This window comes from Mustelus asterias, chromosome 24 (genome assembly GCF_964213995.1).
Source record: "Mustelus asterias chromosome 24, sMusAst1.hap1.1, whole genome shotgun sequence".
Lineage (NCBI taxonomy): Eukaryota > Metazoa > Chordata > Chondrichthyes > Carcharhiniformes > Triakidae > Mustelus > Mustelus asterias.
In genome coordinates, this window is record NC_135824.1 from 9883023 (window position 1) to 9896038 (window position 13016).

The 13016-nt window shown below is 45.8% G+C and overlaps 1 pseudogene; it reads right to left on the reverse strand.

The window, feature by feature from the left end:
* Positions 1-451: 451 nt before the first annotated feature.
* On the reverse strand, positions 452-755 carry LOC144511041 (large ribosomal subunit protein eL37-like; annotated as a pseudogene).
* Between the last annotated feature and the right edge of the window lie 12261 nt (positions 756-13016).

A 13016-nucleotide genomic window follows, 5' to 3' on the forward strand; every position in this document is an offset into this window, starting at 1 on the left:
AAATCGAATGAACCACAGAGAAATAAGCCAATCGATTTAATAGCTGCTGCCATTTATCCTCCATATGAACTTCCTCTTACTCTTCCTCATTTTACTCTATCAAAATATCCTGTTCCTTTCACCCCCATGTGTTAACCTAATTTCCCCTTAAATACATTAACAATGTTCTCCTTAATCACTCTGTAATAACTCCATGGATGCAAAAGTCTTGTCACCAAGCTTATTTATTTACACAATAACATTTGTACGTAGCTAGCTCTCCTGGTAGCTCCCTGCTGAATGCAGGCTGGGAGTCTGACACACCTGCTTTAAATAGGGAGCATGAGGCTCCCTGATTGAGCCATCAATTAGGACTCATCAGATGCCTCTTTTTGTGTAGGGCTTATCAGGTACTTCTTTTATTTTTTTTTCTAAACCATAGCTTTATTTGTTGTGTAGGTACACTAGCGCTTTATGCAATGCTGGAGGAAGCCATTGTGGAACGCCAGGGCTTCGGGGTGGTCCCTTCGCGGAATCTGTTCCTGAATCAATGGTACACCACCTTCAGGTGCCTCAGGCGGCCTGTACCAGTTGTGTTTCTCCTTTTGGCCTTAGCACTCCAGTTATACTTCCTCTTTCTCTTGGCAGGGTAGGCACATTTACCACAGGTTGATTTCTGCAGGTGAAATACTTTAGCCCCACATCGCCGGCAAAGAGTGTGGGTCTTGTTCCGCCTCTTACCAAATGACGATGTCCCCTTCGTCATTCTCACAGCGCGCTCGCGAGAGAACGTGCTTCTTTTAGTTCATACTCCAGCAAGCCAACCTCATTAGCCTGGCTGAAGTCATCGCACACTCATTGTGAGTAAATTGAATTTACATTCTCTGGGGCTTAAAAGAATCAGGGGTGATCTCATTGAAACATGTAGGGGGGGATTTTCCGGTTTTGGGACGAGTGCAGCTGGAAAATCCCACTCAAGGACAACGGATCTTTGCAAGATCTGCCACCCCGCCCGCTACGATTCCTGTGGCAGGCGGGAGGGGATAATTCCCCCCATAAGATTCTGAAGGGGTTTGACAGGGTAGTTACCGAGGGGCAGTTTCGCCTGCTGGGGAGGTGAGTCCAAACGGGAACCGTCTCAGGGTAGAGGCACCAATCATAGAATCGGGGAATTCCTACAGTGCACAAGAGGCCATTCGGCCCATTGAGTCTGTGAAATTCCCCTAGTCGCCACACTCTGGCACCTGTTCAGGGACACTGAAGGCAAGTTTAGCATGGCCAATGCACCTAAACAGCACATCTTTCGGACTGTGGGAAGAAACCGGAGCACCCAGAGGAAACCCACACAGACACCCGGAGAATGTGCAGACCCCGCACAGACAGAACCCCAAGCCGGGAATTGAACCCGGATTCCTGGCGCTGTGAGGCAGCAGTGCTAACCATTGTGCCATCACGTCACCCTGAAAGCATGATTGGGTTTGGGGATTGTTATCATGGCCCATAAACCCTGCGTCTTTAAACCTTTGATATTTTAACTCCAAATGCAGGACCTGTGGGTATGTGAGATTTCAATGCATTATAAAAGAGCTGGGATGAATTTAAATTGACTTCATTCGAGAAAAGCTTACTTGACTGAAAATCCTTAAAAGATTTAACTTGCAGGAGCAAATATTCCACACAAAGACTTCAGAACAAATAACTCTCTTTTGTTGAACAGTCAGCCAAAGGCAAGCCTGTTAATTTCCCTCCAATTTTAATTAAAGTTCATTATTGATATGCCGATGCACAGCCCTTAAAGATTAACGCTCATCAAGTCATAATTTGAATTTTTTTAAAATCGTAGATGCCAATCAGATTTGGGGTTTAATCATCCGTGCATTATGTATGAGTCCGGCTAGTACACAATAGCAATGATCAACACTGCCGCACAGCCACTCGAAACATTGAGCTTTTAAAATATATAAATATATATATATTTGATTTTGACACACTGAAGAGTCAGTGAATGAATCAATTATGTCTAATTGATGCAGAATCTGTGTTTCTCTCACTCGCGCCCCAGTCAACCTCCAACCTTCAATCAATTTACTCGGCTAAAAAGGATCTATGCTGACTGATAGATCCACTGAACTATGTTTTCATGGTGTTCTGTATCATTCATTTATGCATCGGCTGCCTACTAAGCGTAGATACTGTATGGCACGCAACAGGGCTACATCTCAGCTCTGTAATTTGATGCTCAATGGGCGGCAAGGAAATAAGTCTAAGATTAATCTCTCTGTTCTTTCTATCAGTATTATAAATTGGTATTTTGATGGCTTTATCATTGACATATCAATCATCAGCAACTCAGTCATCACGCATCTTGTTCGTACAATGTTTGCTGCGCCAATTATTTTTTTTTGCGTTGAAACATTGATGCTGTGGGTATTTCAAGTGTCTTGCGCAAGAAGGTGGGACTTTTATCAAGGAGGTGGGAGGATCGGAAGAGTGCAGCTCAGGTTGCCAACTCTCCAGGATTATCCTGGAGCCTCCTGGAGCAGGAACTCAATATCCGGGATACCTCTGCAGGAAATCCTGGAAGAAAGGTCAAAGGGCCATTAAAATACGGTTGCGTTTTTATTTTCATCTTCTTTGAACACTTAACGTTCATTGGTTGTAACTGGGTTGTTTAGCCTGGGAGGGGACTGCAGGGCTGGTCGCTGCATGTAGGAAATCATAGAATTCCTACAGTACAGAAGGAAGCCATTCGGCCCATCGAGTCTGCACAGACCACAATCCCACCCAGCACCTATCCCTGTAGCCCCATGTATTTACCCTGCTAGCCCCCCTGACACTAAGTGGCAGTTTAGCATGGCCAATCCACCTAACCCGCACATCTTTGGACTGTGGGAGGAAACCGGAGCACCCGGAGGAAACCCACGCAGACGCGGGGAGAATGGGCAAACTCCACACGGACAGTGACTCAAGCTGTGAATCGAACCTGGGTCCCTGACGCTGTGAGGCAGCGGTGTTAACCACTGTGCCACTGTGCCGCCCCATGCCATGGTGAGGAAATATCCAGGAATACATCCAAGCAGAGTTGGCAACCCTTTGGAACAGGGCAGGGTGGAATGAAAATAAATGAAAAGCAAAACAAAGATTTGCACCATTTTCACAGTGGTATTGTGTATCTAAGCAACAAGGTGCATTTAAGAAGCAGAACAAAAGCAACAGAAGAGGTGATGGAGCAGAATTTTCAGCCAAAATGTGTTTGATTTGATTTTCTTTAAGCAACGAGCTGATATGCAGAGAATGGTCAAAAATCTCCACCCAAGCAGTCCCCTCCTGCTTTTGCCATTAGCTTTGCAAAAATGATTTCTTGCCATGAACTTTTCTGTTGTATTTTAGGATCTGGCTATCCACCCTTTAAAAATGGTACAGAAAGCCATTGCAATAAGTAATAAGTATTCTACAAAGTCTCATCAAAAATGAAATCCGTACATTTGGGTCCACGATGAATGCAGTTTTATGGGATGTGGGTATCACTGGCCAAAAAGGCATTTGTTGCCCACCCTGAACTACCCTTGAACCGAGTGGCTTGCTCAGTGATTTCAGAATTCAGTTAAGAGCCAACCAGGTGGCTTTTGGTCTGGAGTCACCTGTAGGCCAGTCATGGATGGCAGGTTTCCTTCCCTGAAGGACATTAGTGAACCGTGTAGGTCTTTACAACAATCAATGGCAGTTTCATGGTCACCATTACTGATATTCCAGATTTATTAATTGAATCAATTCATTCAATTACAGCACGGGGGACCCAGGTTCAATTCCGACCTTGGGTCACTGTTTGTGTGGAGTTCGCATGTTCCCCCCATGTCTGTATGGGTTTTCTCCGGGTGTTCCAGTTTCCTCTCACAGTCCAAAGATGTGTGGGTTAGGTTGATTGGCCATGCTAAATTGCCCTTTAGAGTCAGGGGGACTTGCAGGGTACATACAGGGGCATATGGGGATAGGGCCTGAGTGGGATTGTTATCGGTGCAGCCTCGATGGGCCAAATGGCCTCCTTCTGCACTGTATGGATTCTATGATGTTACTCTAATTTAAATACCGCCAGCTACCAGGGTGGGATTTGACGCCAAGCTCTACAGCACTGCACTACCAAGTGAGGTGGTTGAGGCAGACAGGTTAGTGACATTTAAGACTTATCTGGATAGACACATGAACAGGCGAGGAATAGAGGGATACAGGCGGTTGGTCTAGATAGGGCAATGTGAACGATGCAGGCTTGGTGGGCCGAAGGGCCTGTTCCTGTCCTGTACTGTTCTTTGTTTTTTGTTTGTTCATTAGCCTGGGCATTCTGGGTTACTAGGCTAATGACATTGCTACTACATCACCATCTCCTCACAATAATGCGTCAAGCGATAATTATTGCCAATCAACCCCTATCTTACACAAAAAACTAACCATTATAACTATTGTGCAGTATTATTCCTGAGGGTTTAGAATTTTTAAGAAGTCACATGGAACACAGAACAATACGGCACAGGAACAGGCCCTTCAGCCCATGATGTGCCGAACATATCACCAAATTAAACTCCTCCCTTCTGCCTGCCCTTGGTCCATTTCCCTCTATTCCTTGCATATTCATGTGCTTATCTAAAAGTCCCTGAAGTGCCCCTATCGTATCCGCCTCCACCACCACCCCTACCAATCTCCACGTGAAAGACTTACCCCTCACATCTCCTTTGAACTTTCCCCCTCTCGCCTTAAGTGCACATTTTAACTTCTACTTCTTTCTTACTTTGCCTTTCCCTTTCCATCTTTTTCATTTTCTTTCTCTTAATCCAGGCTTTCATTATCTCTCTTGATTTATCTCTGTAGCTGACATTGAATTAATCCCCTTTAGTTCACCCTCCACCTCAGCCCTTTCTGCGTTTGTTTCCCAATCTTTAAATCTCATTGGAGAAAGAGAAGCCATGCTCATTGTCCGCTTCACTCAGGCCTCCCATGTCCTGTTTTACTCACTGTGCCTTTGCTCTTTCAGTAACTTATTGGAGAAAAACCTTTTAAGCTGAGGGCCTTTAGGCCAAGTGTAACTAATGCTGTTAGACCCCCAATTCACACCCGTTAATCTTTTCCATCTATTTCGATTTTTTAAATTAGTGTCACAAGTAGGCTTACATTAACACTGCAATGAAGTTACTGTGAAAATCCCCTAGTCGCCACACTCTGGAGCTTGTTCAGGTACACTGAGGGAGAATTTTAGCACGGCCAGTGCACCTAACCAGCACATCTTTCGGACTGTGGGAAAAAACCTGAGCAAACCCATGCAGACACGGGGAGAACGTGCAGACTCCGCACAGACAGGGCGGCACGGTGGCTCATGGGCAGTCCGGTGGCACAGTGGTTAGCGCTGCTGCCTCACAGCGCCAGGGACCCAGGTTCAATTCCAGCCTCGGGTGACTGTCTGTGTGGAGTTTGCACATTCTCCCTGTGTCTGCGTGAGTTTCCTCCGGGTGCTCCAGTTTCCTCCCACAGTCCAAAGATGTGCGGGTTGGGTTGATTGGCCGTGCTAAATTGACCTTAGTGTAAAGGGGGGTTAACAGGGTAAATATGAGGGTTTGCGGGAATAGGGGCTGGATTGGATTGTGGTCAGTGCAGACTCAATGGGCCGAATGGCCTCCTTTTGCTCTGTAGGAATTCTATGATAGGATTTTATGACCCAAGCCGGGAATCGAACCTGGGTCCCTGGCGCTGTGAGGCAGCAGTGCTAACCACTGTGCCACCGTGCTGCCCATATTTCAGAGCAGCCTGTAATTTAGTTCAGTTGTTTCACCCATTGCCGCCTCCTCTGAAGATGAAGCATATTCGAAGGATGAGTAAATAACCAGGCCTTTTACATTTTAATGGAGTACAAATCAGAAATAAAGTTCTCCAAGGGTTAATTTCTCCTTGTTGCTTCGCTCATGTAGCTTGCATAACTAGAATTTGTCCCTATTAATCTTAAGAGTGTAATTAAGGATGTCATTATAATTTAAAACCATGCTTTATATCAGGAGTAGTCACCAGAATTGAGGCTGATGGTATGAATCTATTCCCCTGAGTTGCTCGCTGTGTAGAGTCATCGATATTTACGGGTAAGGACAGCCTTGCCGTGCTATCAGTCTTTGCTGACTTCCATTTGGTAATATACAGAGTGGAGAGCCATAGTCCAGTTCTACAAAAAGCACTCCATCACATGTCAAGACGTGGGAGAGTCAGCAACTATCTGAAAGGATACAAACTCCTACAGCATAACCCAACAACGTGCCTGCAGTAGAAACCTGCTCAGTAATTCCGACATTAAAGCAGTATCTACACTTCAAAAAAGTACTTCATTGGCTGTAAAGTACTTTGGGACATCCTCAGGCTGTGAAAGGCAATGTGAGTCTATCTTTTGCTAGCGTTTGTTTTTAATTCTTTCGAGGGACGTGGGGCCAAGACCGGCATTTATTGCCCATCTGAATTGCCCCTGAGAAGGTGGTGATGAGCTGCCCTCTTGAACCATTGAAGTCCATGTGCTGTAGGTACAGCCACTGTGCGCTTAGGGAGGGAATGCCAGGATGTTGACCATGTGACAGTGAAGGTGAGATATGTGCTGTATTTTTCTTTGTTTTTTTCTAGTTTAGTTAGGTCATTATGATTGGCATGGTCTTGGAGGGCCAAAGGGCCTGTTCCTATGCTGTACTTTTCTTTGTTCTTTTCCAACGATATAGTTGTAACTGGAAATGATTGTAATTTTTATGTAATTTTGTTTGCCTTGTATACACCTGATGCAGCTGCTAGGTTGGGAGAGGGGTGACAGCTCTAAATCTAGGCTGATAGTCAAGATTTTTTTTATTCATTCGTGGGACGTGGGCGTCACTGGCTGGACAGCATTTCTTGCCCGTCCCTTGTTGTCCGAGGACAGTTGAGAGTCAACCACATTGCTGTGGCTCTGGAGTCACATGTGGGCAGACCAGATAAGGATGGTAGATTGACTTCCCTAAAGGACATTAGTGAACCAGATGGGTTTTTCTGACAATCAACAATGGTTTCATGGTCATTGATAGATTCTTAATTCCAAATATTTTTTATTCAGTTCAAATTCTACCATCTGCCGTGGCAGGATTCAAACCCAGGTCACCAGAACATTAATCCAGAGTTTCTGGATTAATAGCCTAGCGATAATACCACAAGGCCACCGCCTTCACAGTGCAGTACTGAGGGTCTGCTGCATTGTTGGAGGTGCCATCTCTCAGGTGAATTCTTAAACTGAGGCTCTGATCTTATGACACTGTTTTCATATTGCTATTTACCAGACGTGCTGACCTTTGTCTGATACTCATACCTACCCCCTTTTTGCTGATTGCCAGAAAGTGCCAGGGACCTGCCAAAAATGACTCTTCTCTGGAAATGTTTCTGGACCCTTGCCAGGAGATCCCAATCTATCCACAAAGCACTTTACATCTGGGTACAACCCCGATCAGGATTCAGTAGTCTTGGTCTCTCATTTCATGGCTTTGAAAGAGAGAAGGATGTCCACGTAAATAGTCGAGTTCATGACCTCAGGATGTCATAAAGCACTTCACAACCAATGAAATGTGATCACTGTTGCAATATGGGAAACATGGCAGCCAATTTGCACACAGCAAGGTGCTGTAGGCAGCAATAGGCAGCGGAATGTTCTGGCTGTACCCGCCCAAGGTCAACTGACCTTAAAATGGTCGGTCACATTTTCCTTCCCGTCCGCAACGATTTCTGTGGTGGGCGGGACTGGAAAATGCACCTCAGGAAAATTACAAGATCATTTTAAAAAGTGATATTGGTTGAGGGATAATTATTTGTCAGGGAGGGCATCGGGGAAAACCATTTTGCTCTTCTTTCAAATAGTGCCATGAGGTCTTTCCTTGAGAGATTAGGTAGCACCTCAGTTTATGATCTCATCTGAAAGGAAACGGGTGCTATCTCACTGGTCGTTCGCGCCACACTCGCTGCAGCGAGGTTGGAGAATTTGGCACCCAGCCAAATCTCCGTTCACTGCAGCGGGATGGGAAAATCCGGCTGGCGTAAACGGTGCTAACATTCTGGCCAACACCTCCAACAGTGCAGCACACCCTCAGTACTGCGTTCGAATGTCGGCAGAGATTGACACTCGAAGGGCTGGATTGAGACTTGAGCTGACAACCTTTCAGTCCAAAGGCGAGAGTGCAACCCACCGATCCACAGCTGGCAACAGGAATTTTAAATTATTATTTCATTTATGTTTGGTTTATGCAGTCAGCACAAAGCTCAGTAAAAATATTGAAAATCCCCAATGATTCAGCCCAGGCTGATGAGCTGAAACCTGTTACTCTCTGCCGACTGTAGGAGTTCACATGAAAGTATCGTTTGGACAGCTTCAACTCATTTCCCAGGGGGCGCAGACTCACAAAACAATTCTGCCTACAAATAAACATGCAGAATGGAGAAATATCACATTGCCGCAGCAGGGGCTAAGGCCTCATAACTCATAAAGTTATCGCATCTTTGAATGCTGAAGAACGACATTCGGCCCATTGGTGTCTCTACCTGCTTCTTGAAAGGGCGACACGGTGGCACAGTGGTCAGCAGTGCTGCCTCACAGCGCCAGGGACCCGGGTTCAATCCCAGCCTCGCATGACTGTGTGGAGTTTGCACGTTCTCCCCGTGTTTGCGTGGGTTTCCTCCGGCTGCTCCGGTTTCCTCCCACAGTCCAAAGATGTGCAGTTGGGATGATTAGCCGTGGTATATTTCCCATAGTGTCAGATTTTGATTTGATTTATTATTGTCACATGTATTAACATACAGTGAGAAGTATTGTTTTTTGCGCGCTATACAGACAGAGCATACTGTACACAGAGAAGGAAAGGAGAGAGTGCAGAATGTAGTGTTACAGTCATAACTAGGGTGTAGAGAAAGACCAACTTAATGCAAGGTAGGTCCATTCAAAAGTCTGACAGCAGCAGGGAAGAAGCTGTTCTTGAGTCAGTTGGTACGTGACCTCAGACTTTTGTATCTTTTTCCTGATGGAAGAAGGTGGAAGAGAGAATGTCTGGGGTGCGTGGGGTCCTTAATTATGCTGCCTGCTTTGCCGAGGCAGCGGGAAGTGTAGACAGAGTCAATGGATGGGAGACTGGCAGGGAGATTAGCACGGTAAATACGTGGGGTTACGGAAATAGGGCCCAGGTGAGATTGTGGTCAGTGCAGTTTGGATGGGCTGAATGGCCTCTCTCTCTGCATGGCAGGGATTCTATGATTCTATGAAAGATCAATCCAATTAGTTCCCCAATGACCCCAAATGTACATCTTTCATTTTCACAGTAGACATCCAGTTACTATTAGATTTATTTCCACCATCCTTTCAGGCCATGCCTTCCAGATCATGACAACCTACTGCATAAAAAAAATCTCCTCATCTCTCACTGAGGTCTATTTGCCAATTATCTTAAAACTGCATCATCCACTTATTGATGAGAGATTAAGGTCCCACTGAACTGAATGAATATTTAAATAGCTCGCCACGTCCACTGGGGAGCGGTGAGGGGGGGAATGGTCGGGCGGGGTGGGGGGGGTGGTGTGGGGGAGGGGGCGTGGAGTGTGGCAGGGAGCTTGGTATGAACACACACCACAGCGGGACAGTACAGTCCTGGCCACTATCTCCTCATTTACGCTATCAAGGCCCTTCATAATTTTGAACTGCTCTGTTAAATTTCACCCTAACCAGCTCTGCTCTGAGGAGAATCCAAACTTCTTTCACCCCTCCATCTAACTGAAATTCATCATTCCTGGTATTGTTCAGGAATAAACCCTTCCCAAGTGTGGTGGTGTGGTCCCTTAAAGAAGGGAGGGGGGCGATCCCTTGAGGGCCACGTGATCGGGCTGGACCCATTGGAGAGGCCGCGTGGGTTGGGTGGATTGGCCATGCTAAATTGGCCCTTAGTTTCCCAAGATGTGTAGGGTAGATGGATTGGCCATGGGAAATGTGTGGGGTAACGGGGCTAGGGTAGGGAGAGGGCCTGGGTAAGATAGTCTCTCAGGGAGTCGGTGCAGATTCGATGGGCCGAATAGCCTGTTTCTGCACTGTGGTGATTCTATGATCTATGAAGCCGAGCCAATCGGGAGCAAAGGCGCATGTCCTGGTACGGGAAGGAACTCAGTTGGAACCATGGAGGAGAAGAGAGTGGACTTGTATTGCAGTTCTGTCAGACCCTGATCTTTTATATATTATTTTTAATAAATCAATTAAACTAGAATGAGTGCAGAAAAGATTTACTAGGATGCTACCGGGACTTGATGGTTTGAGTTATAAGAAGAGGTTGGATAGACTGGGACTTTTTTCTCTGGAGCATGGAAGGCTGAGGGATGATCTTATAGAGGTCTATAAAATAATGAGGGGCATAGATCAGCTAGACAGTCAATATCTTTTCCCAAAGGTAAGGGAGTCTAAAACTAGAGGGCATAGGTTTAAGGTGAGAGGGGACAGATACAAAAGGGTCCAGAGGGGCAATTTTTTCACACAGTGGGTGGTGAGTGTCTAGAACAAGCTGCCAGAATTAGTAGCAGAGGCGGGTACAATTTTGTCTTTTAAAAATCATTTAGAGTGTTACATGGGTAAGATGGGTATAGAGGGATATGGGCCAAATGCAGGCAATTAGGACTAGCTAAGTTGTTAAAAGAAAGGGGCGGCATAGACAAGTTGGGTCAAAGGGCCTGTTTCCATGCTGTAAACCTCTATGACTCTAATTATTACTTGAAGCCACAACAAGTCGCCTTCGACTTTACTGCACCAAGGCTGTAGGCTGAGCAAAACATGTTGGTAACTGTCTTGCTGACTTCCACATAAACTGAAGTGTTTGATTGCACTGATGGCCTTCACCTTGATGAGCACATAAAGTCAACCTAAAGTATGGCGAAAATTTTGCAAATCTTGCAAGGATCTGAGGAATATGTACGTATATACTTTCACGATGTTTGACTAGCTCATAGAGAAATGAATGGTACATTAGCCATGTCTCTGCACTTATGGAGTGCTTCATTGATATTAATGAATCAGCCAGTAAGAACCATAAAACTGTTCTCTAAGGACTCAGAAGGTTAGTTAAAGTCAAATAGATGGTCAAATGGCAATGACTAATGGGAACAAAGCCTTACATGTATATATTTCCTATTCTCCCCGTCACACTAGAAGATGTTGTTTTACACCTGAATACACTCCGAAAATGTTCTCTGCTGCTTTCCTCCAGGTGACCATTCTTCATTTGAAGGCTGGTTGACTATGGAAGGCATCACAATAAGGTCTGAACATGTTCTCATTATATTAAATGGTTCCAGCTAAGGTCGCTGGACAGAAGGGGGGCAGCCCCGGGTGATTTTCTTTCTCCGTAATCATAGAATCATAGAATCCCAACAGAAGGAGGCCATTCGGCCCATTGAGTCTGTACCAGCCACAATCCCACTCAGGCCCTAATCCCGTCACCCCACACAGTTACCCTGCTAATCCCCCTGACACTAAAGGGGAACACTAGCATCGCCAATCCACCTAACCCACACATTTTGGACTGTGGGAGGAAGTCACGCAGACACAGGGAGAACGTGCAGACTCCGCACAGACAGTGACCCGAGGCCGGAATCGAACCCGGGTCCCTGGCACTGTGAGGCAGCAGTGCTAACCACTGTGCCACCGTGCTGCAGAAAGGCAAATTTAATCTTTGCCACCACAACTCTATCACCCCATCAACTGCCATCCGCCCTGTGAGGCAATGTGAGTAAATTTGGCATTGAACTCGGGCAGGAATTTTCAGTCTCGAATCATCTCCAGTTTTGAGAGCATCCTAGATCCAACCATCTTCAATTGTTTCATCAAAGACCTTCATAGGTTCAGAGCAGGGATGTTCACTGATGACTGCACTATGTTCAGCACTGTTCACGATTCCTCAGATACTGAAGCATCCCATGTCCAAATCCAACAAGATCTAACAATATCCAGACTTGGCCTGATAAATGGCAAGTAATAGGGGGAGGCGATGGTCTAGTGCTATTATTGCTAGACTACTAATCCAGAGACTCAGCTAATGTTCTGGGGACCCGGGTTCGAATCCCGCCACGGCAGATGGTGGAATTTGAATTCAATAAAAAAAATCTGGAATTAAGAATCTACTGATGACCATGAAACCATTGTCGATTGTCGGAAAAACCCATCTGGTTCACTAATGTCCTTTAGGGAAGGAAATCTGCCGTCCCTACCTGGTCTGGCCTACATGTGACCCCAGAGCCACAGCAATGTGGTTGACTCTCAACTACCGTCCAAGGACAACTATGGATAGGCAATAAATGCTGGCCAGCCAGTGACACCCATATCCCACGAATGAATTTAAAAAAGTAACATTTATGCCATAAAAATGCTAGATAATGACCATCTTCAAGAAGAGAGAATCTAACCATCGTATCTTGATATTCAATGGCATTGCCATCACTGAATACTCCCACTGAAAACATCCTTGGGGTCAGCATTGACCAGAAACTGAACTGGACTAACCATATAAATACTGTGGCTACAAGAGCAAGTCAGAGGCTAGAAATCCTGCAGAGAGTAACTCACCTCCTGGCTCCCCAAAGCCTGGTCATCATCTACAAGGCAAAAGTCAGGCGTGTGATAGGATATTCGCCACTTGCCTGGATAAGTGCAGCTCATGAAGTTTGACACCTTTCAGGACAAAGCAGCCCCACTTAATTGGCACTACATCAACAAACTTTCAACCTCTCCTTGCACAGTGGCAACAGTGTGTACCATCTACAAGATGCACTGCGACAACTCACCAAGGCTCCTTAAAAAGCACCTCCCAAACTCATGACCACTACCATCTAGTAAGTAAAGTCGCCATAGTCTCAGATGACCATAGGCTGCTTTCCCCTTTGAGGGGGAGAGTTGTCTGGTGGTGATTTAACCTGAGGATCACCACACCTCAGGTGAGGGGCAAGGTTGAGAAGGCGGGGCCTTCATGAATAACCTCAGTCAGTAC